A 21,753-nucleotide genomic window follows, 5' to 3' on the forward strand; every position below is an offset into this window, starting at 1 on the left:
CAGAGCTATTTACAAGCAGTTCTGTGGCAGGAAATGGTGTAGGAAAAGGTTGGAATCATCCCTGGAGAGCCAGGAATGGTAGCTGAGGTGGCTGAGAAAACATTCCCGTTTTTCTTTCGCGTGTGGAAGTGTTTGCACATGTGCTGGCACTCTGTGGGAAGGTGATGGAGCAGCTGCTGCTGCCTGGTGCTCTCCCATCCCTCACAGCTCCTCCCAAACCTGTGCTGAGTGCCAGGGGGTCCCAGGTGCTCAGACTCCCACAGAGAGGAGGATTCTCTCCTTAGAAGCAGCTCAGGGTAGGTTTTGTGGGACTAGATGGAATTGAGGGGGGGATTGTCCCTGCTCATCACAGGGAGGCTGGAGCACACGAGCTTTAAAGGCCCCTTCAACCCAAACTATTCCATAATTCTGTTGGATAAAACCACTTCATGTTTGGCTGCTGAGGCTGAGCCCAGGTATTTGGAAGCCTCTTGGAGGAGTCCTGGGCCTCAGATGAGCTCTGACAGCCTGACCTGGGCTTTGCTGAGTCATTTGTATCAGAGTCACAGAGCTGTGGAAAAGCTGCCATTTCCATGCAAGAATTCCTCTCCCCAAGCACTGCTCCATCCTCCAGGACACAAAGATGCTTTTTTCCTGTCCCAGCACTTGTGCTGGGAGCAGTTGTGCTGCTCCAGCTCTCTCAGTGACTCTGCCTCAGTAGGAGCTTGGTATGATGTCAATGTTTTGAGTGGGTGAAGCAGAGGAGGCAAAAATAGACATTTAGACATTTTTCCAGTTATGCCTTTTCAAAAAGGAATATTTATAGCTTGGTGCCTGAACACAGGCTCTCTTTATGAATCTGCTTCCAATTGCAACACAGCACATCCCCCCTGGACCCTCAGGATGTGTGCAAACAGCTCTGAGCCCCTGGCAGTGGGAGCCTCAACGTCCCTGGACCTGCTGAAGTGTTCCCAGTCCAGGCAGGAAGCACCCAGAGGGATCTCGGGGTGCTCTGGGGCTGCATGCCTTGTTACAAACTGCCCTGGCTCATCTGCAGGGCAGGGGTGCAGCACAGCAGGGTTTTGAGATTGACTCTGGAGCATGATGAGGATGGTGATGAGGGAGGTGTCCTCAGGTCACCATTGCTGAATGTAGAAGGTCTAAATCACTGCATTTCACTTCACCTCTGTTTGCCCATCTGTGGAATTTGGATAAAGTGTTTCACCACACAGTTTTGGAGTGCTTTGAGACTTTCTCGAGGTGTTTCACCTGCACTACCTCTCAAGGTCTGATCCTGCTTGCAAGGAGCTTTGGGGCTGTTGTCACTAGTTAAAGCTCTCTAGGCCCTGTTCTCTGCCTGCCTCAGCAGGAAGGGGAGCTTGGGTGTGGGTGGCAGGTGAGGAAGATCCAAAGGTCAGGAGTGACTCTCCGAAGCCCGTGGGAGAGCTGTGGGAGCTGTACTTTCCATGGCTTGTGCTGCTGCCCTGGCCAGAGGTGCTAGATGGCTCTGGGGTGCTCTGCCACCTCGGCTAGTGCCCTGAAGGGCTTCACTCTGTGCTGCTGCTCAGAGGGGCTGGATTGGAAACTTGGATTTAGGGTTTCTGGGACACTTTGGAGAGCACCTAATGGAAGGGTAACTGATTTGTGTGGGGGCAAAACTCTCAGATCTCTGTGATGGGAAAAAGCCTTGAGGGCAGAAAGGTGGGGCTAATGCCTGCAAGGCTCTACAGGTCAGTTCAGGGCCTCACAGGGTCACTCTTCTGGGATCCAGGGGGATTTAACTCTTGCACCTTAAATGATCAGGAAAAATAATCCTGATGAGCAGCGAGTTGCAGCCTGGCTCACTGTGCTCTGTGGCTCTGAGTGAGGGGGAGCCTCCAAAATAAACCAGAAATCTCCATCTCGCCTCAAAGTGCTTTTCCTCGAGCCTTGGGCTGACCTCTGGCCTGTTCTCCAGGCTGCTGGATTGGGACAATGTCCCCACTGCTCTGGCTGGTCCCACAGAGCCCAGCTTTGTGCCAGCTCCTCAGGCTCCCCACGCTGGCTGCAGGCTCTGAGCCCTCCCTGCTCCGCATCCTGCCCGGCTCCAGCAGCCTCTGCTGCCTCAGCACTGGCATTTGGATTCCTCCCCTGCACTGGCAGCATCCACAAAGGTCGAGTTTAGGAACAATAGCACCGAAAATCAGTAGCCCTTCCCCTAGAAAATGCAGATTGAAGAGTCAGAGAATTACAGAAAGGAGTGGGTTGGAAGGAACCTTTGGAACATCAAATCCAGCCCTTCCATGGCAGGGACACCTCCCACTGTCCCAGCTGCTCCAACCTCTGTCCAGCCTGGCCTTGGGCACTGCCAGGATCCAGGGGCAGCCACAGCTGCTCTGGGCACCCTGTGCCAGGGCCTGCCCACCCTCCCAGGGAACAATTCCTGCCCAGTGTCCCATCCAGCCCTGCCCTGTGTCAGTCTGAAGCCATTCCCTGTCTCCTGTCCCTCCATCCCTTGCCAATTCTCTCTCTCCCTGTTTCCTGCAGCTCCTTCAGGCCCTGCAAGGTCACACTGAGCTCAGCCCAAAGCTTCTCCTGCCCAGGTGAACAATCCCAGCTGTGCCAGCCTTTCCTCCCAGCAGAGCTGCTCCATCCTCTGCCCATCCTGAGCCTCCTCTGGGCTGGCTCCAGCAGCTCCAGTTCCTGCCTGTGCTGGGCCCCAGCTCTGCAGGTGGGGTCTCACCTGAGCACAGGGGCAAATCTGCTCCTCAATCTCCTGGCAACTCTCCTTTCTCTTCCAAGTGTTTGTGCCTGGATCTGGGGGTTTCCCAGCAGGAGGGCAGCCAAGGGCAGCCCTGCTCTGATGCTCAGCAGGTCACTGCTCTGCTTTCTCTCTACCTGCACATGGATGCAGCAGCACATTTCCTGGGAGGTGCTCCAGCAGTTAAATCAGCATTGATCGCTGGGAGCTGGAAGTGGCTGTGCTGAGAGCCGAGGCTGCCAGGAGCTCTCAGGGGCAGATGAAAACCTGCTGGGGGAGCAGAACCTCTGTGGCTGCCAGGGCTGCTGGCCAGGCTCCTTGGGCTGGATTAGTGGCAAAGTCCAGCACCAAGCACACAGATCTTTGCAATGGGAGCTGATCCCAGCCAGCCGTCTCCAGGGCTGCTGATTCACTCACTGATGGATAAACGGGGATGCTCTGCCCATGCTCTGTGCCTGGCTGTGCACGCCCAGCTCCGTGGCTCCCCAGACACGAGTCAGCACTTCCAGCGGGAGCTCCCCTCCCTGGAGCATCCCAGAGCCTGAGGGTGGGGAAATGACGGGGTGAGGCTGTAAAACTGGGTGGGGCAGGAGCTGGAGGAGCCTACAGTGATCTCGTTGTGACTTTGGAGGCAGGTGAGAGCTGTTGTGGTGCTCTGCCCTCAGCACAGCCCCGGGAAGGGAAAGGCAGTGAAAGAAAGGCTTGGAGAATCCACTGTAGGATGGTTTTGTGTAGGCTTTGGCTTGCAGAAACACATCCTGCTTGGACAAGCTGGTCTGAGGAGATCCCTGAAACCTTCTGGTCACTGAGACCAGGGGGATTCCAGAGAGTTTGGTGCTTCCAGCTGTGCTAACCCCACTGTCCCTGCAGTGATGCAATAGGGCAGGTGAAGCCCTTACCTGACTTAAAAATGCTTTCCACCTGAGAAAAGTGTTTTGGGCAGAAGCAGTTGGTTTAGGAGCCTGGCTGTTCCTGCCCTGCCACAGTCAGTTTCCTGGCCTGGTGTGGGCACAGCCAGGCTGGACAGCCCCAGCTCCATGGGCTGGTGGCACTGGGGCTGTCCCTGTGCTGGGCTATGAACAGACAGACACACAGACACACACACACAGGGCTGGTGGCACTGGGGCTGTCCCTGTGCTGGGCTATGAACAGACAGACACACAGACACACACACACAGGGCTGGTGGCACTGGGGCTGTCCCTGTGCTGGGCTGTGAACAGACAGACAGACAGACACACACACACACACACACACGGTTGCTGTCTCCTGGGAAGCTGCTCAGGCTGGGGAAGCCTCGAGGCACTCCAAGGCCTCAGTCCCAGCCTGGGTGTGCTTTTCCATTCCTCCTCATTTCTCAAAGATTGGGAGTAGAATAAGGGCAAAACACCCAACAAGGTGTTTTTTTAAATATGTCTTTTATGGGGGAGAAGTAGATCAGTGGAGTTAAAACCAGAGTTCAATGGGACACTCTTCCCTACCATGGCCAGGACTCCTCTGGTGACATTCCCGCTGTGGTCATGCTCAGCTTGGCCATGCAGAGCAGCTCCAGTTTTCACTTGGCTTTGTGCCGACTTTAACCTTAAAATGCTCCATTTTCCAAGCTTTGAGAGCCCAGCATGGTCAGATACAGCCCCTGCTCTGGTCCCTGCAGGAGCTGGCCCAGGACTGAGCAGAGGTTCCTGCTGTTCCTCCAGACCGAGACTGAGAGGTGAGATTTCAAAGGAGGCAGAGTGAGGCTTCCCACAGAAGTGAACTTCCTTGCAAATTTCGGCCTGGCCCTTTGCTTCCAGCACTGCAAATGAGGCAGATCAATTATTGTGAAACAGAAAGTGGAAATTACTTTTCTGGCTGCCCTGGCTTTGTTCCAGCCTCTCACTTTGCCGGAAAACATTCCAGCTGATGTACTCCACATGGACTCCCTCTGGGATAAAAGGCATCCCACTGCTTGTTTTCATGCAGATCCCTCCAGCCCACCCCCAAGCCTTGCCCACGTTCCTGGAGTGCTGCAGGTGCTGGGAACAGCCTGGGAGCAGCTTGGTGACAGTTCTGAGCTGTCCCACGTGCTGTACTGTGCTCCCTGGGCTCTGCACCCCAGGACAAGGACTGTAGGAAGAGATTTTTCCCAACAACAGAGCTTCTTTTCTTGCAACTGGACAGGCTGGGACTGCTACACGTTTTCTGATGAAGAAGCAGAGCCAAGAGTGAGCCCTGTCTGGGAGGGACATTCCCAGGGTGAGCCTCTGCCCTGCTCCCACCTCCTGCAGGGAGGAGAAACCTTTCCTAGAGTTATGTCACAGGAGGATGTGCTGAGGAGAGGTTTCACTTCTTCAAACAGCCACGTTTTGGACAATTTCCAGAAGAGTTCTGGTGATGAATAAGCGCTTTCGCCCTGGAAAACTCTTCCTCCCCCTCCCTGGAGCAGCAGAGCTCTAATGGCCACATCGAATTCCAGACAAGCCACCTCCCCTCCCATCCCCTCCCCATCCCTCCCACTGCTGACACAGCTTTTGGGGGATGGATCTCCTGGGGTCAGTGGGGCCCCCTGCCAGCTCCACACCATTCTCAGGGTGGGGTTGTCCCTCTGGCCCTGTGGCTGGTGACAAGCTGGGGTCACCAAGTGTAGCTTCTCTCATAATTTGGCTGAGGTCATGTTACACAGGGTTGTGTCACCTACTATTTTCCTTAGGGACAAACCAGGGGTGTCCTGATGATGTCATTGAGACTGTGGGTGCCCCAACAGCACCAAGACAAACAACTCCTGCCCAGCTGGGTGTTGATTCATCCATCCCTGTGCAGGGGACATGGACTGGGGGTGGATCCATCCATCCATCCATCCATCCATCCATCCATCCATCCATCCATCCATCCATCCATCCATCCATCCCTGTCCATGGGACACAGACTGGGAGTGGATCCATCCCTGTGCATTGGACACAGGCTGGGGGTGGATCCATCCATCCCTGTCCGTGGGACACAGACTGGGGGTGGATCCATCCATCCCTGTCCGTGGGACACAGACTGGGGGTGGATCCACCCATCCCTGTCCATGGGACACAGACTGGGTGTGGATCCATCCATCCCTGTCCATGGGACACAGACTGGGAGTGGATCCATCCCTGTGCATTGGACACAGGCTGGGGGTGGATCCATTCCTCTCCCTGGCCTGGGCAGGGCTCTGTGAGCACCCAGCCCTCTCTCTTCTTCCCCTATAGCGTCCTGGGGCCAAGTGTCAGAGTTGTTTTCTCTGAAATCTCCCTCTGAAACATGGGGGATTGGTTTTCCTGCTGTGCCCTGCCAAATGGCAGGGATTGATCTGGGAGTGGGTTCTGAGCACAGGAGGAAAAGGGAGGAATGGCACAGACTCACTGAGTGTCTCCTCTGTCCTTGCCCCAGCTGAGTCCTGCTTTACTGAAGAGATTTCTGCACCAAACACTCTGCATTTTGGATTGACCTGAGAAAGAAAAAAGGGTGCCTAGAACTGAAGAAAAGGCCCCTTGGTGGCTAAAGCCCTTTTGAAGGAGGGTCTGGGGTTGTTCTGTCACTGCTGGGTTGATTCCTCTTCCTTTTGCTTGGCTGTCTCCAAGTCCTGGGAGGCTCTGGAGAGAGGGAGAGCAGGTGCCTTTGCTCTGAGACAGGGAAGAATGCCTTGTCTTTGGGAGGGGCTGGGGCAGGGGCTGAATGTCCCACTTGGATATTGTCTTTCAGTAGTTTTTGTTTTGTTTTGTTTTGTTGTTGTTATTTTTTAATTAAATCTGTTCTGAAACACAGGACTCAATTTTGGCCAGGGGATTCACACCCAGGCTCCATCTCAGGAGCTGTCCCTGAGAGCATCCCTGGGTTTGTCCCGTGGAAGATTCATCGGCAGTGTGTGATGAATGAGGCTGTGTTCTGGCACTGCCGTTTCAGAGCCAGGGGAGCCCCGCTGGGTTATTCAGGATTCCGTGGGGCTCCGGAAACATCCTGGAGGGTGAGTGGGTGGGCGGGAGGTGCTGCCGGATCGCGGCTCCACTCAGCCCTCGCTGCTTTTCCTGTTTCCCTTTGAGGCTTCCTGGAGCGCTTGGTGCAGTTAGGGCAGGATTTGGGAATGAGCACTTTGGAAAGGGAGGGAGGGCCGGGGGGCTGTACACACATCCCTGGGCCCCCCCACTGCAGCCCCTCACCAGTCCCATTCCCAGCTGCTGCCAGACAGCTCAGAGAATTCATCCAGTTTGTTTCTCATTTTGGGTTTTGCTCTTGTGTCTCCACATTTTCCTTGCAGATTCCAACCAACTTGGATAATTTTTTTTCCCGAGCTTTTCCCCCCCCCGAAGTTTCCTCGCATTGAGGGGAACAGAATCTGGGGTCTGGATTCTTTCCTTGCCCAAACAATCAGTTTCATATTGACTCAAGCACAAATATGCTCTCTGCAATCCAAGGTAAAGAGCCACGGAGCCAGCAGCTCCTTCCAAGAGCTTTGTGGTGTGAAAATGAAGGAGCAGCCCCTGAGTCCTGCCGGGGCACTTGGGAGCAGCCACAGTGCTGATGTGCAGTGCCTGACACCAGACCGGAGCGTGGGGGCTCCTCGTGACCGGGCACATGAGCGAACCTGTTCCCTCGCTGGAACAGAGATGAGGTATGAGTGGCAACAAGCGTCCCTCCCTGGGGCGATGGCTCTGTGTGCCCCCGGGGCTGCTGGGCATCATGTCACCAGTGTCACCGTGGTTGGTGGTGGCAGGGCTGTGTTTCGGTGCTCGGCTGCTCTCAGAGGCAGCGTCTACTGCGGCCCTGGCAGCCTCATCCCGACCTTCTCACATTACAGAGCTTTGTGTCCCTGCGAGCTATAAAAAGCTTGTAGTGAAACGCAAACCACAGCGCAGCTCCCGGCTCTGCCGGCGGGATGTTCCTGTTCCTTTCCAAACAGAGAGGAGCACGAGGAGCAGGATATGTGTGCCACTGCTGGGACTGTGTGTGTGCCACTGCTGGGACCGTGTGTGTGCCACTGCAGGGACTGTGTGTGTGCCACTGCTGGGACCGTGTGTGTGTGCCACTGCTGGGACCATGTGTGCCACTGCTGGGACCGTGTGTGTGCCACTGCTGGGACCGTGTGTGTGCCACTGCTGGGACCGTGTGTGTGGCACTGCTGGGACCATGTGTGTGCCACTGCTGGGACCGTGTGTGTGCCACTGCTGGGACCGTGTGTGCCACTGCTGGGACCGTGTGTGTGGCACTGCTGGGACCATGTGTGTGCCACTGCTGGGACCGTGTGTGTGCCACTGCTGGGACCATGTGTGCCACTGCTGGGACCGTGTGTGTGTGCCACTGCTGGGACCGTGTGTGTGGCACTGCTGGGACCATGTGTGCCACTGCTGGGACCGTGTGTGTGCCACTGCTGGGACCATGTGTGCCACTGCTGGGACCGTGTGTGTGTGCCACTGCTGGGACCATGTGTGCCACTGCTGGGACCGTGTGTGTGCCACTGCTGGGACCGTGTGTGTGCCACTGCTGGGACCGTGTGTGTGGCACTGCTGGGACCATGTGTGTGCCACTGCTGGGACCGTGTGTGTGTGCCACTGCTGGGACCGTGTGTGTGGCACTGCTGGGACCATGTGTGCCACTGCTGGGACCGTGTGTGTGCCACTGCAGGGATTGTGTGTGGCACTGCAGGGATCGTGTGTGTGCCACTGCAGGGACCGTGTGTGTGCCACTGCAGGGATCGTGTGTGCCACTGCAGGGACTGTGTGTGTGCCACTGCAGGGACCGTGTGTGCCACTGCAGGGATCGTGTGTGTGCCACTGCTGGGACTGTGTGTGTGCCACTGCAGGGATTGTGTGTGCCACTGCAGGGACCGTGTGTGTGCCACTGCTGGGACCGTGTGTGTGCCACTGCAGGGATTGTGTGTGGCACTGCAGGGACTGTGTGTGTGCCACTGCAGGGACCGTGTGTGTGCCACTGCAGGGATCGTGTGTGTGCCACTGCAGGGATTGTGTGTGCCACTGCTGGGACTGTGTGTGTGCCACTGCAGGGATTGTGTGTGCCACTGCAGGGACCGTGTGTGTGGCACTGCAGTGGCCGTGTGTGGCACTGCAGGGACCATGTGTGGCACTGCTGGGACCATGTGTGGCACTGCAGTGGCCGTGTGTGGCACTGCAGGGACTGTGTGTGTGGCACTGCAGGGACCGTGTGTGGCACTGCTGGGACCATGTGTGGCACTGCAGGGGCCATGTGTGGCACTGCAGGGACCGTATGTGACACTGCAGTGGCTGTGTATGGCACTGCAGGGACCGTGTGTGACACTGCAGTGGCTGTGTGTGGCACTGCAGGGGCCATGTGTGTGGCACTGCAGTGGCCGTGTGTGGCACTGCAGGGACCGTGTGTGGCACTGCAGGGACCGTGAGTGGCACTGCTGGGACCATGTGTGGCACTGCAGGGGCCGTGTGTGGCACTGCAGGGACCGTGTGTGACACTGCAGTGGCTGTGTGTGGCACTGCAGGGGCCATGTGTGTGGCACTGCTGGTGCTATGTGGTTCCGGGGTTCCGGGGAGTGCCAGAGCTGTGGCTGCCCCTGTTCCACTCCCTAGTCTCCCAGGATCTCTGTCCCCTGATGTAGCAAAGTGTCCCAAGCCAGGCAGGACACACGTGGTTATTTCAGACCCTGGTTCCAATGTGACATCTGCAGGTGTCAGAGCTGGAGCAGCCTGGGCCAGTGGAACCCATGGCAGGGGCTGGGATGGTCTCACAGTCCCAGCCCCAGCACAGCCCTGTGTTTGTGCTGCTGCCCCACACCTCGGGCTCTTTGGCTCTCATTTTGCTGTTCCTGGGGTCTCAGGGGAGGAAGCTCTTGGACAGTTCAGCTGTTTGTTTTGGCAGCTCCTGCAGGTGCTGGCTCCGGCCTTCCTGGATGTGCTGACATGGAGCTGCTGTGCCCAGAGCAGCCACAGGGCTCCATCCTCTGCTCCAAGTAGCAATGAGCAAAGGACCCAGAGATGTCCTTTCCCTGATCCCGGTCCGGTGTGAGGCTGCCCAGGGACTTTGGGATGTCCTCCTGTGAGAGGAAAGTGCTTCATCACCCACCCTTGCAAGAGCAGGATTCCAGAGGAATCCGCCTGTCCCAGCTCCCCCTACCCTGCACTCCACAGAAATGAGACACCTCAGCTTTTATAATAAGAGTTCCCATTCCCAATCTCCTTGCAGCCCTTTTTGGATGCAGCATCTGCCAGAGGGCAGTGGATGGGATTGGATGGGATACTGGGGAGAAGTTGTTCCCTTTGAGGGAGGTAAGGCCCTGGCACAGGGTGCCCAGAGCACTCTGGATCCCTGGCAGTGCCCAAGGCCAGGTTGGATTTTGGGGATTGGAGCAGCTGGGACAGTAGAAGGTGTCCCTGCCCATGGGAGGGGTGGCACTAGATGGGCTTTGGGGTCCCTTCCAACCATTCTGGAATTCCGTGATCTCCCATTCTCCTGCCCTGCAGCACCAGGGCAGGGGATGGCAGGGGATGGCAGGGGATGGAGGGACAGCTCACCCTGGTTTCCAGCAGCAGGATCCGTCAGGATGAGGGGCACGGCTCCCCGAGGTGACTCAGAGCTGGGCATAGATAAAGCTGCCAACGCCTCAGACACTGCTTTGGGGTTAATGAACCACAAATAGACCCAATACTGAGATGCTCCCTTCAGTCTGGCTGCCCGGAGGCCCAGCCGAGGCAGCTCCTGCCCGGTGAAGGGTTGATCTGTGGGCTGGGGACAGGGGCTGAGTCACAGATCCCAGTGCAGGACAGCTCCCTGCAGAGTGCCTGTGCCATTCCTGTTGGAGCCCCTTCTCCTTCATGAGACCCAGACTGAGGCTCTCTGATATTCCTGGAGCTGCCCATCATTCCCCTCTGGCCTGGATGTACTGGCTGGAGGCTGGGGCACGTCCCTGAGCCTGGGGCTCGTCAGGAACGCACTGATTGCTGCTGAACAGGAGCTGCTCCATGTGGTGCTGGGCACAGGGGCTGACCCTCCCCAGCCCCCGGGATGCTCCTGGTCCTGCCACGTGCCCTGCATAGCTGCAGGTTTGCCAAGGGCTGACATTTATCTTTCCTCCTGTGCTACTCAAAAGACACCTTCAGGGATGCCAAGGGCTCAACTGGAAACTCATTTCTGCCTCCTCCTCCTCCTCTGTCCAAGCACAGAGCTCTAGCTCAGGTCTACCTTGAGTGATGGCACTGGAATTCCAGGAGGTTTTCCTGAGCCAAGCTCCCCACGCCCCCCAGCTCTGTGCTGCTGTCCCGTTTGCCAGGCTCTCTGTGCCTGGTGAGTCAGCAGCATTCCTGCTCTTCTTTTTTTCATCTGGGATTTTTGCTGAGGCAGCCTGACTCCCTTATCTCAGAGCCAGCACATTTGGGCAGGTCCCTGTGCCACTCCTCCCTGCTCTGTGGCCCCATGGGGACTGGTCACAGCAGGTACAGCTGTGGTCCCCAAGGAATGGCTCAGGCATCCCAGAGGCAGGAGCTCTGAATTCCCCATGGAGCAGCCTGTTAGGGTCCTCCAGCACTGCTGCTCGGGGCACCACTGCATAAAAGATCGTTTTTGTTGTTGAAAAATGGCCTGGGACACACGGGACAGGAGGATGGCAGAGCCCTCAGGGGACAGGACAGGGAATGGGGCAGGATGGGCTGTGCTACCCTCAGAAATGAGCCCCAGGGCCCCAAAGGAGACACTGAGAGACCTCCTGGTGCCCTCAAAGCTTTCTCCTTCTGTCTTGTCCGTGGGGTATTTTCAACAAATAAACCCCTCTGGAGGCAGCAGAGCCCCAAGCCTGCTGGAGCTCCAGCCTGGGGCTGGAGGGTGACTGGAGGTGACATTTGTGTCATCTCACCTGCACAGTCCTGCTCTGAGCAGAGGTGGTTTTGTCTTCTGTGGCAGTCTCAGGATAAATCCCCCTCACTGCCTGTAATGTCTGCACTCCCTTTTCCTCATGTCCTGGTGAAATTAAAGTATTCCAAAGACCTCAAGGTGTGTATCTCTTTAGCCACACTTTCCCATTTCCTGTCCTGTTGCATCCAGCACAGTCAGGCCACACAAAAGCCAAATCCGTGTTTTGTTGCTATAGAGAAACAGAGATTTGGCCCATCGACCAGCAGAAGTAGATTATTTAATCCTGAGGAGCCCATGGAGAAGCAAAAGAGGATGGAATTGCTCTGAACCTTTTTTGTGCCAACTTTTGGGAATATGAAGTTGGAAAAACATGGTCTCAGTTTCTGTCTTTGTTGCTTACCTGTGGCACAGCATTTTAACTGCAGCACACAAAAGATGGGTGGAAGTGTTATGGGGATGAGTAGGATGGGAGTATCTCAGATAATAAAGCCACTAAAAATTATTCTCAGGATAACTTCCAGCAGGTTAATTGAACCTGAGCCATGCAGTAGAAATGTGCTGATTCCAACAATATTTTCCAGCAGAAAAAAAAAAAAAAAAAAGAAAAAAAAAAGTGGAAATATTTTGTTTGGGCAGTCTAGAAACTCCAGCAGAAGCAGAATGTTTCTGTTCTGTCATTAAATTAATTTCATGTAATGCGGAATGTAAATTTTCATATGTTATTGTATTTCTAGATTGTATCACTCACACATATGCAGTGTGATTTGGGAAAGGCACAGGAGGGACAGGAATCATGGAAAGAGTCACTGAAGCGAAACACTGTAATGGTCCTAAACTGCTGCCTGGGAGGAAATGTTGTTCCTTGGCAAACACAAGGATTCCAGCTTTTTGTGCAGAATCAGAATCAATCTCTCCCTTCATGTCAGGATTTCCCAGGCAATGGAAATTGCAGCTCCCAACCAAGATGTTTTGAGCGTTAATGATTCCCTGGAGTCAGATGTAGCAGGAGATAACTCGAGGGAAGGTGGATAACGCCCCTGCTATGAGCCATTCACACCCCAGCTGGCCGGGAACACGGGGCAGGGGAGATGCTCAGATCCTGGGGATGGATCCTGGAGATGGGTCCTGAGAATGGATCCTGGGGACAGATCCTGGGGATGGATCCTGAGGATGGATCCTGGGAATGGATTGTGGGGATGGATCCTGAGGATGGATTCTGGGAATGGGTCCTGGGAATGGGTCCTGGGCTCCTCCCAGGACTGAGATGATTGTGATCCCTGCTCCAGGAGTGACAATGGCATGAGAACTTTTCTGACTATTCCAGAACAAGGTGGTGTTCACCTTGATAAAACAGCTGCAGCAGCACCTTCCCAAAAAACTTTCAAGGAGGAAAACAACTTTCTGTTTCTAATAAGGGCTTCCAGCATCAGCTGAGCAGGATTTATTTTCATTTTTCTTCTCCACAAAAGTTTCCATTGTGTCCGAAAGCCATTTTCTGTCAAAATGGGTTTTGATGGAAAATATTTTACTAAATCTGTTTGCAACTGATTTCAAACTGTGCCAAGAAAGAAGAAATGAGTAAATGTGCTCCTCAGCACATTAAAGGGAATATCCCAGACATCTCAGAGCCCCTGGAGAGTGTTTGGGTGGTCCTGGTGGAGCTGGGCTCATCCCAGCCTCCAGTAAATGTTAAACTAACAAATAAATCTGCTTCATTCAGCAGCCGGAGCTGAGCCTTCAAGCTGGGGTGAAGCTTTTAAATATCATCAGGCGTATTTTCTTTAAAGGAAGGAAGGATCTTAATTCCAGCATTCCAACCCAAAAATAGATGTCCCTAAGAATAGCCCTTCCCCATGGTAGGGCAGGATGCCGCCAGGAGGAAAAGAGGCTGGGGGAAACAAGGAGTGCATTCCTTGAACAAGCTGGAATTGGGAAGTGATGGGGTTTAGCTGTGGCTGTGGGTGATTGGCCCTGGAGAACCAATCCCGCCGAGGTGGCTCGGAGCTGCTCCTTGGGCCGGCGGCTGGGGCAGCCGGGGGCTCCAGGGGATGGGGCAGCCGGGGGCTCCTGGGGATGGAGCAGCCGGGGGCTCCAGGGGGATGGAGCAGCCGGGGGCTCCAGGGGATGGAGCAGCCGGGGGCACCCGGGGGATGGGGCAGCCGGGGGATGGGGCAGCCGGGGGCTCCTGGGGATGGAGCAGCCGGGGGCTCTGGGGGATGGAGCAGCCGGGGGCACCCGGGGGATGGAGCAGCCGGGGGCTCCAGGGGATGGGGCAGCCGGGGGCTCCTGGGGATGGAGCAGCCGGGGGCTCCCGTGGATGGAGCAGCCGGGGGCTCACGTGGATGGAGCAGCCGGGGGCTCCCGTGGATGGGGCAGCCGGGGGCTCCCGGGGGATGGGGCAGCCGGGGGCTCCCGGGGGATGGAGCAGCCGGGGGCTCACGTGGATGGGGCAGCCGGGGGCTCCCGTGGATGGGGCAGCCGGGGGCTCTGGGGGATGGAGCAGCCGGGGGCTCAGGGGGATGGAGCAGCCGGGGGCTCTGGGGGATGGAGCAGCCGGGGGCTCCCGTGGATGGAGCAGCCGGGGGCTCCCGTGGATGGAGCAGCCGGGGGCTCCCGGGGGATGGAGCAGCCGGGGGCTCCCGGGGGATGGAGCAGCCGGGGGCTCCCGGGGGATGGAGCAGCCGGGGGCTCCCGGGGGATGGAGCAGCCGGGGGCTCCCGTGGATGGGGCAGCCGGGGGCTCACGTGGATGGGGCAGCCGGGGGCTCCTGGGGGATGGAGCAGCCGGGGGCTCCCGTGGATGGAGCAGCCGGGGGCTCCCGGGGGATGGAGCAGCCGGGGGCTCCCGGGGGATGGAGCAGCCGGGGGCTCACGTGGATGGGGCAGCCGGGGGCTCCTGGGGGATGGAGCAGCCGGGGGCTCCCGTGGATGGAGCAGCCGGGGGCTCCCGGGGGATGGAGCAGCCGGGGGCTCCCGGGGGATGGAGCAGCCGGGGGCTCCCGGGGGATGGAGCAGCCGGGGGCTCCCGTGGATGGAGCAGCCGGGGGCTCCCGTGGGATGGGGCAGCCGGGGGCACCCGGGGGATGGAGCAGCCGGGGGCTCCCGGGGGATGGAGCAGCCGGGGGCTCCCGGGGGATGGAGCAGCCGCGGGCTCCCGGGGGATGGGGCAGCCGGGGGCTCCCGGGGGATGGGGCAGCCGGGGGCTCCCGGGGGATGGAGCAGCCGCGGGCTCCCGGGGGATGGAGCAGCCGGGGGCTCCCGGGGGATGGGGCAGCCGGGGGCTCCTGGGGGATGGAGCTGTTCACGGGGCCCTGCTGGCCCCTGCAGTGCAGGTCATGCTGTCCCTCCCCTCGGCCACAAGAGCCAGCGGCACCGTGCTCCAGGCAGACAGAGGATGCTCCAGCAGGGCTCTGTGTCCCCATGCAGAGAAGCAAAGGCCCCCCCTGGGAATAGTGAGGATGGGAATAGTGAGGATGGGCAGTGCGGCCTCTCTCCAAGGGGAGTTATCTTGGATCCAGATCTGCCAGGCTAGAGGGATTTCTCTGGGTAGGGAAGACTCTTATTCCCATCTCTTCCAGTTTGAAAAGCACAGTGCTGGAGTACCCTGGTTTCCATGGAGTTCAACAAGAGATTGGAGGGATGGAGTCTGCATTCCCACCCCTTTTCTCTACAAAGTAGTTTTGCACCATTTGAACACTTTTGACTTGGATATTCGCCTTTTGGGGGTCACCTTTTTCTGTGCAAATGGGAGCTTCAGAGAAGAATCTTGGCATGAGAGCTGAGTTTCTCAAACAGCTTCATGACCCCCAAATTGTGGCTTTAAGAAAACCCCAATGAAAGTCCCAAAGAAACAATAAAACCTGACAGCACAGGCAGCTCCTTCCGCCCCATTTCCTTCCTGTAAGGGCTGGCAGTGCAATTTCAATTTTCCAAGTTATAAACACCCTCAGAAGCCAAGAGCTCAATATGTCCTGGAGGTTCCAGCTGCACCTTCCCCGTTCCTAGAGCTTGTACCTGCTTCTGGTAGATCCCTTGCAGAGCTTTTGGAAGCCTTTTCTGTGCAACTTCAGCCTCATCTTTGGATTGAGCTTTCCCCACAAATCTGTCTCTGGACTCTGATGATGCTCAGCACTAAAAAACATCATCCCAAGGTTTTCATGAGCATGTGCCAGACCTCAAATATCCTGATTTTGGCTTTAGCAAATTGCATCTTTAGTTTGAAAACAGCATTTTGAGGGCTGCTTGTGCCTGGTGGAGGGTGGCATTTTTCCCAGTCCATGTCCAGAGGGAAAGTGTCCCCATGGGAGCTGGTTGTGGTTGTGGTGATTCCCTCAGCTCTCATGGGCAGAAGGAGAAAATTTTGGGGCAAAACCATGATGATATTAAATGTAAAAGCAAGGGAATGAGCTGGCTCTGTTTTATAGCCCAGCTTTACAAGTGAGATGATTTATATATCAGGTGAGTTGAAAAAATCAGGCAAAACCCACTGGGTTTGGCCAATTACTCACTTGGTTCTTTGGGGCCTTGTCAAATAAAAGTCCAGGTGGATGTAATGAAACCACAAACTCCCAAATCTGAAAGATGCCTCACCCAACCCCTGACAAGCCCCCAGGTGTGAACTGAATCTCACACTCTGGAAAGAGGGGAAAATAATCAGGTGGAAAAACGTGAGCTCCACCAGGCAAACCTGAAACATTTTGGTGCTTGTTTGTGGCAAACCAAGCCAAGGGAGCTCAGGGCAGAACTCCAGTGTGGGAAGGGCTGGGCCAGCCCAGGTGGCTCCTTCCTGCTTCTTGCAGCTTCCAAGGGATAAACCCTCTACTGAGACAAGAGGAAAAACTCTTCCCGTGGGATAAGAATTCAAACACACCAATGTGAGCCCCATGCTGTGTGCTGAGTTCTTGCAGTGCCTAAAGAGGCTTTGGAAGAGCTGGAGAGGGACTGGGACAAGGGATGGAGGGACAGAACACAGGGAATGACTCCCACTGCTAGAGGGCAGGGCTGGATGGGACATTGGGCAGGAATTGTTCCCTGGGAGGGTGGGCAGGCCCTGGCACAGGTGCCCAGAGCAGCTGTGGCTGCCCCTGGATCCCTGGCAGTGCCCAAGGCCAGGCTGGGCATTGGGGCTTGGGACTGTGGAAGGTGTCCCTGCCATGGTAGGGGTGGGATGGGATGGGCTTTGGGTTTGGGCTTCCAAACCAAACCATTCCATGATTCCAGAATTGTTGGTGATTGCAGATGATCAGGGCAAGCAGATCGTGAAATAATTTCTCCAAAAAGTGTGGGAAAATGCAGATTTCCTGGTGTGCTTTTCCTGCTTTTGTTATATATTGCAAATGTCTTCTGGCCATTATTTGCTTCACTGTCTTTATCTGGTTTTATCTGTTCTCATTGTTCCAAGGTGCACTCAGGGTGGTTTGTTTTGCTCTTTCCAGCTGATGGCTGAAGGTGGATCACGTTCCAGGGCCCCACTGCCCACCCCCAGGCTCCTTTGTGTGATGAATTTCTGGGTGCAGGACAGTCCTTTCCCAGGCCCGTGGGTGACACAGGGAGAGCCCAGCCTGGTGCTCCTCACCCCACTCCATGTCACAGGCCTGGTGCAAACTGTCTGTGCCTTGGATTGTGATTGTGTATGGCAAAACTTAGGAAGAAACCATGGGATTTAGAGGAAAATTGAGAGGCTGGCTTTTGGGGGTGCAGGTGAAAGTCCCAGCTCAAACCTTGAAATTGGAGCAAACCTTTATGAAGGAGAGCCCTCAATGATTTTCATTCTTTCCTGTTAGTCTGAATGACATCCATGTCTCCAAAACATGCCAGAATTAACCTTTACCTGCAGGCAGCTCAGCATACAATCAGAAAACATGGTTTGCTTAAACTCCTTGAAAATATTTGTTGCTTCATCCCTGCTTTCCATTTCCATGGGCAGGCACCATGTGCTCCCTCTGACTGAGCAGACACGGGGCTCCAGGGATAAAAATGTCACGTAATATGAGAGAAAATATCAGCAAAATATTTATGTAATGAAATGTTACCAATCCCTCTAAAGGTCTGTGCAGGGCAGGGCAGTGTCACAGGGAGGAACAGATGCACAGAACACACTGGCACGGGTGGAAAAGGGCCTTTATTGGGAAATCTGATCTGCCCTTTCCAGCAAAAAGCCCTGACAAACGATGCCAACTCATTTGCAGGATCTGATCTGATTGCAGCTGTCTTAATTATTTTTCATCTCGACATGGGAATGGCTTCCCTTTGTTTTGAAGGATAAACATCCTGCGTGCTCCTCGGCCCTGCTGCCCAAGGCTGGAGCTCAGGGCTGGGCTGGAGCCAGCCAGAGCCAGCCCCATTTCCATGCAGGATCCAGCCTGGCATCCTGGCTGGGCTGGGGCAGCTGCAGGGGCCAGGCACTGCCGTGGAAGAAAAGCAAATTCTCTGAAAGAAAAGGACAGTTCAGATCCAGGCTCTGATTCCAGACAAATACTTGATCAGGTGAGCCTGGCAGCTTTGTTGTCCTCATTCAGCACCTAAAGGTAGTTGGAGCTTTTCATATCACAAATCAAAACATCTCTTAAGTATACAGACTTTAGGCTTATCAGAGCCCTCAGGGCCAAATCTGACCAAAGGAAGTGTTGTCTGGAGTTAGACAATCCCTCAAGTGATCCCAAATAATGAGTGATACTGAAATGGGAAATTATTTCTTCATTTGTAGCAGCAGAAGCTCTGCAGGTGATCCCTCTGCAGAGGTGTTCAATCAGTCAGGCACAGCCTGGCTGGTGTTCAAAACCAACTGTACTCAAAAACACTTGGTTTTTTCTGTGTGTGAGGGACAAACCAGCCAAGGCCACCTGGATTTTGGGAAGTTGAAATACAAGCAGCTGGAATTTTAAATTGTCGTGGTTTGGCTGCAGCCACCGAGGTCCTCTGGGCACATCACAGAATCACAGAAAGACTTGGACTGGGAGGGACCCCAACGCCCACCCAGTGCCACCCCTCCATGGCAGGGACACCTCCCACTGTCCCAGCTGCTCCAGCCCCAGTGTCCAGCCTGGCCTTGGGCACTGCCAGGGATCCAGGGGCAGCCACAGCTGCTCTGGGCACCTGTGCCAGGGCCTGCCCACCCTCCCAGGGAATAATTCCTGCCCAATGTCCCATCCAGCCCTGCCCTCTGGCAGTGGGAGCCATTCCCTGTGTCCCCTCACTCTCTGCCAGGATAAAACGTTGCTCTCCCTCTTTTTTTTAAGTTCCCTTCAGGCCCTTCAGGGGCTCTGAGCCCTCCCTGTAGCCTCCTCTTCTCCAGCTGAACGCCCCCAGCTCTGCCAGCCTGGCTCTGGATGTGCAGGGCTGGATGGAGCAGATGCTCCCCCTGCTCCCTCTCCTCCAGCCCGAGCTCTTGGCTGTGTCCTACAGCCAGGGAAGGACAGGGTGGACACTGGCAGTGTGTCCCTGGGCTGGGGCAGTCAGGGCACTGCACACCCACAGCTCACTGCATTCTTGAGGGGGTTTTGCTGGATTTCCCTGCCCTGGCTGTACCAGGGGTTTGACAGGAGCTCTGCCCAGTCTCAGCCAGGGCGTGTTGGGGCTGCAGGCTCAGAATGGATCCTCTCCTGCAGCTCAAGCACAGCATCCTGTGGTTCCCATGCCGTGCACAGCAGCTTCTCTGCAGCCATTCCCAGCAGGAACATTTCCTGGGCATTTACCAAGGGAAGAGGGAGATGGTTCCCTTCCCCCGAGCTGGAGCAGAGATGTAGCAGTGGAAGGGGATCCATGGGCCATTCCCTTGTGGAGCTGCAGCAGTCTCAGGGCTAGCTGGGTCTGCTGGGATTATTATGGGATTATTGCAGTTCCTGTATCAGTGATCCTACAGGCCAGGAGTCAGAGGCACTTCTGCAGCAAAGGCTCCTGAGTGGCACCAAAAGGACGTGGAACATCCCCAGCTTGTGCCAGGGGACAGTGCAGGGCACATCTCCCCTCTCCAAAGCCTGGGGAAGGTGTTGGGATGACCATGGACGGAGCAGCTTGGCAGTGCTCGAGGGGAGCTGAAAAGTGAGGAGATTTTGGGGGTTGGGACTTGAGGATCTTTAAGGTCCTTTCCAACTCAAACCATTCTGTGATTTTAATTTTTTTAAAAAGCAATTTCCATGAATGCTGGTTTGTATTTTTTTTCCAGATGAGATTTCTGGGCCCTTCCCCACCAGGATTGTGTTCAGCCCTCACTATTTCCTGAGGGGCAGGAGCTGAGGTTGTTCCTATCAGCTCTGCAGACGTTTTGATCCTTTTGCTCTCTGTGGAGTCACAGCCTGAATACGATGACAGGGAAAAAAAATCCAGTAACTGCCTCCCTTTTCCAATGCAAGCCCTTTGCCAAAGCAATAAAAAACTTTAAACAATGGCCAGTCATGACATAAACCAGTTCTGGAGCTGTCTGCCAAAATTCACCTCAAGAAAAGAGGTCCAGAAATAAACAGTAACCTATAAAAAGCCCCACAGACTTAGAGAGAGTCCCCTCAGTGTGTTAATTGCTTTCACATCTGGCTCTGAAATGAGGAGTGTGTAAGGAAAGGCCACCAATAACTCACTGCAGCTGAGCACTAAAGCATGTGTGGAGCATCAATCACCAGAGCCATCCACTTCTACTCAGAGACCTCAGATGCTGGGGTTCAGTTTTAAATTTTGTATTTAAACTGCCCTGAAATAATGGGGCTGATGTTAATAAACAGCATGTGGTTAAACACTTTCACAGGTGGGACATTTCAAGGTAAATGTAGAGAGACTGGTTCATTTCCCTTTTTCTCCCTCCATCAGTTATTGGAGCAGTTTTTGCCTGCCCTTCTTGGGAAGAAGTCAGCCCCAGGGTGGGTGGAAGGTTTGATAATCAAGGGCTGCAGCAAGGTGGGACATACAAAGGAAAACACTGGGGATGTTTCAGGAGGCCTTTCTGTGTGCCAAGGAGGTGACTCCAAACTGTGACCTTGTGAGAGCTTGGCTGGAAGGCCCAAACTCCCCTGGCTCCCCAGATCCAGGGTCAGAGCTGTGCTGGATGCTCTGCATGCCTTGCCCTGGGCTCGTGGCCACCTCCAGCCAAGGGCTGCAGCTTCTGTGTGGCTCAGGGGCTGTGCAGAGCTGTCTCCTCCTGCTTCCACACCTGCTGCTTTGTGCAGCTGGGAGATCCTGTGCTGTGAGAGCCCCTGGGCTGGTTGGTGCAGTTCAGAGCACACCATCCCCACTGCCCTGGACTTTGCAGTGCCCCCAGTGCAGGGAGCAAAGTCCAGAGCTCCCCCAGCCCAGGAGGGACTGAAGAGGGTGCAGGGAGGCTCTCCCTGAACTCAATTTTTTATTCCTTATGGTTCCTGGGCACTGCTGAGAGCATCACCAGTAAATGATGACATTTTCTGAGGTCACCACTGCTGTAATTATAGGAGTGATCCCAGGCTTAACCTTGGGGATGAGCAGAGCCTGCCCTGAGCCTCTGTGGTGTGGTGGCTGTGACTCATCACAAGAGCTCAGGGAGGGATTTGTGATGATTTATTCATACCACATTTATTGTTTGGAAAGCTCAGTCAAATGCTGCTCTGGTTAGACTGAATAAGTCAGCTGCCAACCTACTTTTGGTCTACTTTTGGTTTACTTTTGATCTGTTCATTGCTTTCTAAGAGCCTTATATTCAGAGGTGAAAATCATCTCAGAGAATCATGGAATAGTTTGGGTTGGGAGGAAACCTAAAGCCCATTTCATCCCACCCCCTGCCATGGGCAGGGACACCTTCCACTATCCCAGGCTGCTCCAAACCCCATCCAAGCCAGCCCACTCTGGGGTTCTGTGGTTCTATGAATGAACAGCTGATCCCTTTCAGGCAGGTGCAGCATTTATGGGAGTCAGAGGAATATTCAAACATGAGTCAAAGAGTGACTGGGCTGCTCTGGCTACGTGCAGGCTCACAGGGGGTGCTATCAAGGACCTGGACCTGTGTATTTTCAGCAGGGCAGCTTCTGACCCAGTGTAATGCTGTATTAATAGACAGCAGAATGTAGAGCTGTAACACAAAGATTGACAGCTCTTGGCAGCAGGTTTTGTACTCAGGTATCTAAATGTATCCCTTGAAATTCGAGTTTGGCCAGCCTGGGCTGCCGTGCTGAGAACTGGCACCTCTACTTCCCCCCAGCTTCCCGGGTTCAGCCTGGTTTTGTTCTTTTATTCTGAGCTAAACT

This window comes from Oenanthe melanoleuca, chromosome 18 (genome assembly GCF_029582105.1).
Source record: "Oenanthe melanoleuca isolate GR-GAL-2019-014 chromosome 18, OMel1.0, whole genome shotgun sequence".
Classification (NCBI taxonomy): domain Eukaryota; kingdom Metazoa; phylum Chordata; class Aves; order Passeriformes; family Muscicapidae; genus Oenanthe; species Oenanthe melanoleuca.